Source organism: Penaeus monodon, chromosome 21 (assembly GCF_015228065.2).
Source record: "Penaeus monodon isolate SGIC_2016 chromosome 21, NSTDA_Pmon_1, whole genome shotgun sequence".
Taxonomy (NCBI): domain Eukaryota; kingdom Metazoa; phylum Arthropoda; class Malacostraca; order Decapoda; family Penaeidae; genus Penaeus; species Penaeus monodon.
The window spans coordinates 20727377-20727598 of NC_051406.1; the positions used below are offsets into that span (position 1 = coordinate 20727377).

The following is a 222-nucleotide window of genomic DNA, read 5'->3' on the forward strand; positions in this document are numbered from 1 at the left end:
GCTCTTTAAGTGAGGCGGTTTTCTAGTGTATGATGCATAACACTTGTAGTTTTTTTCTTTTACTTAACTGGGTAGTTGTCTTTAGATGAATGTGTAGACCATAGAGTGTATAGATGAATTTTAATTTGTATTACAGTTGTCCTTCATTATGCACAGGAATTAGGGACCACATTGACCCATCTGAAAAGATGGGGAGGGGGGCATAACTTGCAGACTCCATAA

General features: G+C 37.8%; 1 protein-coding gene across 1 annotated transcript in view; it reads left to right on the plus strand.

The window, feature by feature from the left end:
* Positions 1-222, plus strand: part of LOC119586328 (metastasis-associated protein MTA3-like) — a gene marked incomplete at its 5' end in the record, with an annotated part of 92111 nt that overhangs the window by 90157 nt on the left and 1732 nt on the right.